The sequence below is a fragment of the Montipora capricornis genome, chromosome 14 (genome assembly GCF_036669925.1).
Source record: "Montipora capricornis isolate CH-2021 chromosome 14, ASM3666992v2, whole genome shotgun sequence".
Classification (NCBI taxonomy): domain Eukaryota; kingdom Metazoa; phylum Cnidaria; class Anthozoa; order Scleractinia; family Acroporidae; genus Montipora; species Montipora capricornis.
The window spans coordinates 49,712,020-49,721,928 of NC_090896.1; positions in this window are offsets into that span (position 1 = coordinate 49,712,020).

The following is a 9,909-nucleotide window of genomic DNA, read 5'->3' on the forward strand; positions in this document are numbered from 1 at the left end:
CCTGTCCCCGATCCTATAAGGAGTCATCTCTCTGTATGGTGTCATGTAGATCTATTCGGAGACTGCTGTACGTACGAGGGTCCGTGCTCTAGCGCGAATCTCTTCCCGATCGAAGCTATAGGAGCTGGAGTGGCTCTTTTGTACCATTTACGTCGTCACGACAGTTAGCAAGTAACTATAAGGGAGACAGTAGTGTCTTGGTAAGACGACTATCTTCTACTCTGACTGGATTCGGATAAGTAGTACACAAAGCTGATAGTATAGTTCTGTCGTGCAGAACTACGATTGGCCTCGTTATGTATGGACTTCTGATAGCAGCAGTTGTGTAGAGCTGCGGCAGCTCACTACCTACAGGTGGTCTTCTGTACTGTGACAGCAGGTTTTTGTTTTCGTTTATCTCATTTCATACGCCTTGTAATTTTCCGAGCCGTGTTTCCGTTTTGCTTGTCGTGTTTGGATTGTCTTCTTGTATAGGATCTGTTTCCTTATTGCATTGATCAACAGCATGACGATGTGTGCGTGGTGAGTCGACCGGACCGAGTGAATGAATTGCATTGCCATTAACAGATGACTGCAACAGTCCGAGTTGGGGGACTGTTGAAATGTGCTCATTGAATGACGTGGCCTCCATTTTTAGCGCAGATCCGACTGGTGACAACAAATGGTATAAAAGGGTTGACGTTCCTCGTGGCTAAGTGATCCTATCGGTGCGGCAATATGTGCTCCAATTTCATGTAAATTACACTATAAAGTGAACACGTACGGGATGTGTTGCTCGATCTACAACTGGTTGAGGCATATAGGCTATCGAGAATTCATGGCGGCTATGCCAGTGGATCTTCGCGCTCGGGACTCACATTGGCTTTATAATCATGAATCTGTTAGCGCGGTCAACGCCAGTGTCTTCTGTCAACCTGGGTGCATACTACGCCGGCCACATCTCGGATCGTTTAGCGTCACAGACGAGTCCGAAAGGCATCACTGTCCTCCAACCTGTGAATCCGTGCCACATATGGTTACTGCCGTTTGTCACATCAGCCGATCTGTCTCATGAAGTCGTTTCACCACTCATACTGCCTGTCTTGATCACTAGTGGTCACCCGTTCAAGATGCTGCTTTGCTAAAATTTGGTGTCGGTCATCCTATAGTGCTTGTTGAGGTACCTAGTGGATCGATGGAGAGTTGATCGCATCATCTGAAATAGCCGCATATAAGCGTCGGTTGGATATGTGATCTTTTTGGGAGAGGATCTATACCGAGAAATCTTCACCATCATTTCTTTCTGTATCTGTTCCGTTTACTAGTTACTTCATACATTCTTTCTCCGTCCATTGTATGGACATATTGTACTGTTACTTACTTCAGAGACGTCTGGTCCAGTGTCATTCACTCCAAGTACAGCCTGTCTTGTACATCGGTGGCTAACTAGCACAAGTTTCAATCGCAACGTCTCTAGGTGAAACCTTGTGTTTTCAGTTACCAATAGACAAGGTTTACCTCGGCTTCAAACTGGAGATTGACATCTGCGATTTTCAGCCTAGGTCAGAACCGCGGCAACTGCCACAAATAGTTTCGTCGGCCACTGTACATGGTATTTATGAGTAACATCCTAAATAATGATCAGTGGAAAACAACGACAGACAAATTGCAAAATTGTTTGCCTAACTCTGTGATACCTTCATACATGTACTTTTCTTCTCACAGACAAAATAAATATTTGATTGAGTCAATATGTATGTTGACGTGGAAGCTTTAATTAATGTCTCAAATATAAATAAACTGCTCAGCCTCTCATAGGTCAAGGGTGTGTGGGTGGCAACTGCAGGGGACCCATGGGCATTTTTTTAATCAACTAATCCCACTTTCTAAAAACTAGGATCTTAAAGAAGCCCGAAGGTTGTGGCTTCAATTCCCACCCTGGTCAGAGTTTTTCTCTGTCCTTGTGTGGGCCCAATTCCATTGGTAGGGCTAAGGCCTCACAGGGTTTATATGGGTATGAAACAGCACTTCCAACTGATTACCCCTACAATAGTTAATTCTGTTGAAATATAAGTGCTAACACGGCCAACATTTGAAAAAACGTAACCCTCCATTAAAGAACATAGCCTGATTGCAGGCAGTAGTGTGTTTTGGGGTGTGAAATACTGTTATTCCTTGAAAATCTGGTCACCAAACTAGATACGTTAATAGAGGGATCTGGGGTGAGTGAAAAAGAGATTGTGTACCAAGTTCATGTACCAAGATTACACAGGGAATGTCTCTTTTATCTAACAATTGTCATAAAAAAAGTTGCCAAAAACATGCAAACTTGAATCTACTCAAGTCAAGACAATCTAAGGGAGATAAATCAAAGTTACTTTTGAAGTCACATAGACAACATGTGCCCTAAGTATTTTGTGACAACAATAATTTTTTTTAAAAGTAGGCAGCAAGAACATTCCAAACACCACACCCAAGCCAGCACAAGAACAGACAGCACAATAAATGTTAAAACAATCAGACAGCTGCTGTTATTGGACACTGTACAGCACATTAAAAAGCCCTAAGGAGGAAGATAAGTTATGCTTATCAAACTAGCCAGATTTACTTCTACAACAACACTGGTGGGAGAGTACAAAAGTCATCTTTAAGATCCCACATCAAGCCCTTGCAAACTGTAATTAATAATACAAGCTTGATAGTGAAGCTCATAAAACCTGAATCACAATTAGGGTCTTCATTATTTTTGTTACAGAATAATTTAATGTTAAAGAACATCTGCAAACTAGAGTATGATGTGGTCATTTATATGTCAAAAAGAGCAAAAGACAGTCATATAACCTGATAGTCGCAAACTTCCTGCTAGATAGGACATCACAGTGCATGAGGATTGCCACGGCCACAAAGAAAGGGAGAAATATTTTAGAAAGCAGGAGTATACAGTCACTAGCATTTAAAACACAACTCATCAATAATACATGAATGATAATACAAGCATCAAAGCAGCTGCATAGTAGATGAATAAGACTTTGTATATACAGCAGAAATAAATAATTTTGTCTTTCAATGTATTAGTGCACATGTAATGCAAGATTTTCAAGAATTGATGAAAATACAGATTGATGTGGGCAAAGTTAGTTTTGAGAAACATAATCCATTAGTATTAGTACATGTAGAAACACTGATGAAAAGTAGCGGTTACTAGTGTATCGTCCTTTCGATTTGACAAACTGTGATACCAAAAACAGAAGAATTTTTAATGTGTTAACACTCCAGATCAAGCAAATACATTTGTACTATACAAATGATTACAAGAGAAGTTGGAAAAATTAAAAAACCAAGTTTGTATACTGCATTCACAGTAATAAAAACTCAAATTAATGGAACAAATATCAAAATGTTAAAATAAAAGTGATCAAATTAGGAAAAACGTTATTAGCCAATTATACTATTGAATGTAAACTCTCAAAAATTTCAATAAGTGATCTCATCAGTCAACTTAACTCAAAGTGAATCTTCTTGAATTTGAGAAAAGGAGTACTGTATGTGTGAACTAATATTTTCATCATATGTCTGAGGAGCGTGCATGTAAATGCACATGGTGAAAACAGTGTGGTCAACATCTTCTGACTCTCTACCTTTACCACATGAAGAAAGAAGACATGGGTGCAATTTACTCATACTTAGCCTGTTAATTCTCCTTCCCACAACATCAAAAATAATAAGATGGCATGATAAAAATGAGACAGACTAGAAAGGATCTATGTTTACTTTTTAACAGTGTGATGAACTTCCTTGGGATTACACCTGAGACCAAATAAAAATGCATGGCAAGAACATCGCTTACATACCAAGTAAAAAATAAATTTGGCATTATCAATTTCTCAAAAATCAAGGACAGCAGCTCACATAATTATAGTTTATAAACAACATGTATACTCAATAACCTCACAAGCTTGAGAAAACATTTAAGAAAGCAGTCAGCTCACCTTCTCATCTTTGGGGTCCTGGTGTGATTGCTGTCGTGCATGTGGTCTTAAACGTTCCCTATCAAAATAATCCATTCGTCATAGCGGTGATTCCAGCCCTCAAAGTGAATCAGTACTTTCCTCTCTTTGTTATCAACTCTGCAGATCTTTGCAGCATACCTACAGTACATGTGTATGGACAAATAATAGTTGCATTACTAACATTTTCAACAATGTACTGTACATTGTAAGACAGTGATATTCAAAGGACCAAGTCTTGTCAATCAAAATTTCCACATAAATATCCCTGTACATTATATCTATCAAAGTCTCAAAAGGGTCCCTGATCCCATGGTACATTTTGTGCAGTGTTAACCCCTTGAGTGCCACCCAGGAGAACCCCAGCTACTACCAGCCATGTTGGATTTTTTATGACAATTTATTTTTGCCATTCTACATGTAGGCACTCAAGCACTTCATAATTATTTTCTCTTAAATGATTCTTATGAATCAGAAAATCAACACGTTAAGCACCTCTACCAATGTTCTGTCCTCTTTGTTGACCACCATCAGCTTCCATGTCATTGTTCTCATTCACGTCTCTGTCACGTTTGCTGATACTTTCACTTCAAGCTCCGAATTGCTTTCACTAGACTCTGAAACATCCCATTCACTTTCCCCACCTAAACCCAAATTCCAGTCAGCAAAAATTTCCTGTAAAACTACCTAGCTCCTTTCCAGCTCAAAATTCATCAGACGTGACCAGGATGCCATCTTGGATTTGTCACAACCTTGGGTAATATATTGTGCAGATTTTTTGGACAGTGGACTTCTAATTCCTTCCCAGACTCTTTCAAACAACCACAAATAAAAATGCCAAACTACTGGGAAAAAGAAGGCTGCGCTTTATAGAGGACGTATAATTATACATGTACACAGAGATGTATCCAGAGTGCGTCACTGCATCCTGGGACGCACTCGTCTTCCTTTTGGATGCATAGAATATGGAACAAAGGGTCCAATTGGATGCAGAAAAAGAATCAAGTGTTATGTGCAGCTTGGGGTTTGGTAAATGAAAAAATGAAACAGCAATTCTGCAATCTGCATTAGTACTGCAATATTGACCATGTGCACCTTCGTCTAATACAACTAGGGACCCCACAGCCCTTGCATACAGCACCACCAGCAGAAAGCCTCGATTTGAACTTTGCCCAAATGTCATTAGCCACTATTGTTTACAGAAATTACCCTTGACTTCTAAAAGCCTGGGACCACAAGATTGTTAGATTTCACTGGCAGGGTTCTGATACATCTCCACGTTTGAATTACGTGTAGGTTGACAAAATTTTCTCCCAATATCTAGGGTACCCTTGCCAAATTTGCTTAAGCCAGAAGAAGTATAAAAGATGTGAATATACCCAGCACTAGCATTTTTGGTAAAAGTCAATTTCTCCATTATACAAGGCAGTGGAAAAGATTCTTTTGGCCACAAAACCAGTCATTTATTGCTGTACCTCTACTATTTTCAAAGGAGAATGCCTACTCATTGATAGCAAAATAATGATAATAATAATAATAAAATAAAATAAAATAAAATAAAATAAAACAATAATAATAATTGAATTTCATCGAGAGTTTTGTCTTACAGCACATAGTTAAGCCCACAACATTTTCTTAAGAGAAAGTTAGGCCAGTTTCAAACATCGCGCTACTGCCATGTTGAACTTAAATGAATTTGGCCCGGCAGTGGGACAACCATTGCAGAGGAGTGGTTTCAAACTTCGACCTTAATTGAGTCGCGCCAAATTCAAAAACAAAGCCGTCTGCAGAGAAGCATTGGCTGGAACACTGTTTTGAACTCATACAGTGAGAGCAGATTCCAAAGAACTTTTCGCGTCTCAAAGGCAGCCTTTTTGGTTGTTCCTTCTCAGATCCACATGTACGTGCATCCTTAGAACATCTACCAGATGATTTCCAACATTTATCACAGAAACTAGCAATTTCTGAATCGCTGATTTCTTCAACTTCTTTTTCGTCATCGGCATTCTAAAGTATACCTGGAGTCACAATCGAATCACCGAAACTTCTGAGCGATGCCATGACACGTACTGCTGCAGATCATTTTTCTCAATCTTGGTTCCAGACCTCTACTGTGGGACATGTGGGACATGTGGGACTGTGGGACATAGTCCCATACAACTGGGATGCATGCATACAAATAATTTGCAAAATAATCAAAACTATGTTAAAATAATTTATGAATTGAGTTCGGCACGGCAGTAGAGCAACGTTTGAAACCATGCCGAGCCAGTGCCGTGTAGCATGACAGACCCTGTTGCATTTAATTCTCGTGGCAAACTAAATTCAAGTTGCTACTCAATACATCTTATTCCAAAATGGGCACCATTTAAATATTCTTTTGTTTGCTTGCAAATTAGCCCTTGATGCCTCGTTCTTAAGCTCAAAACTCAAAAGAATATTTTATCTTGAACAAGGCAACAAGGGCCAATTTGTATGCACATACATCAGCGGCCATTTTGGAATAAGGTGTATGGTTTCAAACGTCGTGCTACTGCCGTGGCAATGTCTAATTTAATTCCTAACTTTGGTTCAACACGGCAGTAGCTCAACGTTTGAAAGTGGCCTTAAGCACAATTTCATTTATCATATAAACAAATATATGTAAACAAAGTCAGATAAAGCTTTAAAAGGAAAGTCGATTCTTCATTGTTCAAAGTATATATATATTAACAAAGTCAAAGTTCTTTTATTCGTCATATCACTTACCTTTTATTTTCAAAGAAATTGTTGCATTTTACAAATTTGTATTTTCAAAGTACAACCCTGAAAACACAATCGTATGTACACCACATGCATGCTACTATTTATGAAAATACAGCTTATTCAAAATAGATAGTTAAACTGTGAATGTCGTGATAAATAAGAATAATTATATTCACGCAACATGCATGTGTAGTCCAAGTTTTTATTTTCTGTTCGTTAAAATTGCAAATTTAATTAACTTAAGTGAAATAAGCTGGTCATGTTCACCATTAACATTATACGTACTACTTCGTGATTTTCATTTATCAGCTGTCGAAACATGACGTAGTTTTGTCATAATAAAAATGATGACTAAATGCATACAACTGAACTTGGATCAGAAAAAATAATGTGCTTCGATTGTATTAATGTTAGTCGAGTGAGTTGGAAAATCCAAGCGATTCGTATCTCTGAATATATACTAAAGGAAAATAAAATAGATCAAGACGACGGGGTGTTTCCATCTCACTAGATCAGAGACATTTTTAGGTACTGTGATGTCAAAATGATCTGGTGCTGGAAGACTGGAATCACTGATGCATGCAACCGTCAGGCCAAAATTTAAGTTAACGCGCGCTGCGTTCTTCGAAATTTCTTCACGAAGGACAGCCCAAACATAGACCAAGTATGCAGTGTTGTAAAGGTAAAATCCCACTCACCAATTCAACGTGTAATCCATTGCCTCCAAGCGAGCTCCCGCCTGATAGAGAATTTTATTTTTCCCTGACGAAGGAGAGATTTGTTTGGTCGACATTCTGACTCTGTCTCTGTTGTCGATTCGCATTGAAACTACAACATCCAAAACCAGTCGATGACGACAAATGACCGAATGCCGTGGAGCGAACGAATGAAACAATGCACACACACGAAAGGAAGAAAAGAAAGTGATATCCCGGCAAATCCGATCCCAGTGCTGTCATACGATCGCCTTTTTTTCAAGCCCAATCAGCAAATATAACATGACTCAAAATATCCACGAGGATTTATGCAATAACCACTGCCCTTTGCGAGATGAAGTGGATTTTATAGAGAAAAACTGGTAACTAATTTGAGCCATGGGAGGATACCGTCTTTTATCAAATTTGAGCCATGATTGGATAATCTTTGTGTGTATTTAAAACTTACGAAAATATAAAATGTTTTAAAAGGTAAACTTTTGGGTTTGACATAGTATCAGTGGATCCAGTCTCTACGGATAGCACTTAATTTCCAGATGCAGATGTATCATAACCTCTCTAATATTAGATATAATGCTCCAAATCTTAAAAAAAAACCTCCTGTTTTTTCAGAGCACTAAATTTGGAAAGAAGGACATTTCAGATTCTGTGAATAAAAATAGCTCTTCACATCTCCAAGAAAACATTTAAAGAGAATCATGTCATTTATTTTATTAGGCTAAAGGTATATGCACCACTAAGGTCTCCAAAACGATTGACAAGCAAAAGTTTCTTAATAAGTTTCAAATGCATAATTTTAAGTTTCCAAAGTTACAACTGAAACAAACTTCAAGGATCTGAACAAACACGTTATAGGTGATCAGGTTATATGTTTACACATCAACAACGTGCTATAACAATATCGTATAAACTCTTGTTCTTAGGCCATCGTAGCTTGATTAAGAAAATAACACAAACAGCGGTGATAGAGTGGTTTTCAGTTGAGTGTTGAAAGTAATTAGTGAAATACTTTGGTTTATGACTACTTCACTCAGTGATTGGTTCAAAGTTCTTGCGCCATTTTTTCAACCAATCAGAAGTGAAACCAAACCAATCGTGGCTCGTGCGTGCACATTTTCCCACGCTTTGTGTCGGCTATGAGTAATTACTTTGAGTTTTGATTGGTTTACTGGATTGTCTCTGACCTTTTTAATTGGCCAAAGTAATTACTTTGGTTTTGGTTTTACGACACTGACAATTGAAAACTGCTCTAAACATTGTATTCCAACGCATTCTTTATAGAACTTGACGTTTCGTATGCTAGTCCACATACATTTTCAAAAGTGACCGTTACAATTTTTGAAAACTATATATACATATATATATATACTGAATATACTAAATGTAAGTTGCCAATGAGCCCTCGCAGGGTGCTCAATAGCTAGTGAAGCTAGAGCTGTGCATACAGTTACAGGTAAAATAAACTACATTCGTGGTCGACAAATTTGTTTCGTAGGACCATGTCCCACAGTCCCACATGTCCCACATGTCCCACAGTTGAGAAAAATGATCTGCAGCAGTACGTGTCAAGACACGTACTGCTGCAGATCATTTTTCTCAGTCTAGGTTCCAGACTTCTAATCTTTAAATATAGTTTTCAAAAATTGTAACAGTCACTTTTGAAAATGTATGTGAACTAGCATACAAAACGTCAAGTTCTATAAAAAATGCATTGGAATACAATGTTTATCACCGTTGTTTGTGTTATTTTCTATAACAACAAAAACAAGCCACACCCATCAGTAAAAGATTGAATTAATTACAAGAAATTAAACATTTTTTATAACAAACTAATAATAAGTGTTCCCCAACAACCCTTTTCTGCATGGACTACAGGATTTGGTCTAACATTAATTTTTGGAACCACAGATCATCAAATTATAATCATGACTGCTCAACAAGATCACCACCATGAAAGACCATCCACTCCAAGATTTGCTGCTGCCAAAACAGTCAAGAATACTAACAAAAAGGGGGGGGGGGGGGGGTTTCCCCAGATAAGAATATTACAGTTAAATTCTATTTCATATCTACTTTTGCACTGAACTGTGTGTTGATTGTTGCTCACAGCTAAAAGTGATGTTCTAAAGTAATAAATGTCATGCAATATAATACAAAGCATTGAATAAAATAACTGCAAGAATGGGGCCACTGTAAAAAAAAAAAAAAAGATAATGCAGCTGGCCCCAAGCCACACACACTTCTACGATACAAGAATAAGTAAACTTGCACGAACAAGAACACAAATCTGATTTCACACACAAAATACTTATCTTCCATGCAGTAACATTTTATAAAATAATATAAAGCTTGTACACTTTCAAAGTCATTTATGAATAAATGGCTGAGCATACTGAAATTATCAATACGGGCAATAAACCAAGAAAATGGCAAGATCTATTAAAGTAAAAGATTGCCTATCA